Consider the following 947-nt stretch of genomic DNA (forward strand, 5'->3'; position numbering starts at 1 on the left):
TCTTGTACAGCCACTAGTACGAGTAGCGTTTCGGGCAGGTCCCTGGAATACGATCCCCGCCGCGAAGAATCGTTTTTTCATCCAAGTACACATTTTACTGTTGCGTTAAACAGAGGCTACAGTTAAGGAATTGCGCCCAGTAAATCCTCCCCGGCCAGGATACGAACCCATGACATAGCGCTCGCGGAACGCCAGGCGAGTGTCCTACCACTACGCCACCTGCTGCAATATTATTATAAAAGAAATATTACTTATTATAATCGTAAATACTAAATACCTGTTGTGTTGATTTAGGGGCGACGACGATCGTGGGATCGGATGCGAGCCACAGGTGGCCTACACCATGCTTTCTAAGGCGTCCCTTTCATAACAAAAACAAATCCGTGCATTCATACACATACAGAGATCCCGTGGTTATGCGAATACTTGCAATTCTTTTACTTAAAATAATAACAATTAGATTAATAATAATTAACATAAATTTTACTCAAGATTCATAAAAATCATTAATACTATTTTAAAAGAAGATTTATAAGACATCTAAAAACAGATATACAGACTTTGTGTGATATTTATTTCAACATTATATATTAATAGAATGTTGTAACTATTATTTTTAAATATTAGGTAGTTTCCAGCTACGTATATCGCATATAAACGTTGCAAAAAGATTTTAGACTGAATTAACACATTACACATTTATGGAGTAATTAACAACAAAACAATCTTTATTTTCATTGCAGAACATATATCAGAGCATACTAGTGACTCATACATTTAAAATAGTGTGATTTTTAAACAATTCGGTTGTAAACCCGCAGAACGGCCTACCCGCCAAAGACGTAACATAAGAAATGGTATATAATTCATTATTTTAAATTACATATATAATCATTAATAATATTCGGCAGCTATCGAGGTTCTCCATAGGTAAATTCCTGTACTCT

At 35.2% G+C, this 947-nt stretch overlaps 1 long non-coding RNA gene across 1 annotated transcript in view; it reads right to left on the minus strand.

Annotated features, from left to right (window-relative positions):
- LOC138351861 (uncharacterized) overlaps positions 1-413 on the minus strand; it is a 10,168-nt gene extending 9,755 nt beyond the window's left edge. The window contains exon 1 of the long non-coding RNA XR_011222635.1: positions 278-413. This is a non-coding gene — a long non-coding RNA (uncharacterized lncRNA). The remainder of the gene's footprint in view (positions 1-277) is intronic.
- Between the last annotated feature and the right edge of the window lie 534 nt (positions 414-947).

Source organism: Procambarus clarkii, chromosome 51 (genome assembly GCF_040958095.1).
Source record: "Procambarus clarkii isolate CNS0578487 chromosome 51, FALCON_Pclarkii_2.0, whole genome shotgun sequence".
Classification (NCBI taxonomy): Eukaryota; Metazoa; Arthropoda; class Malacostraca; order Decapoda; family Cambaridae; genus Procambarus; species Procambarus clarkii.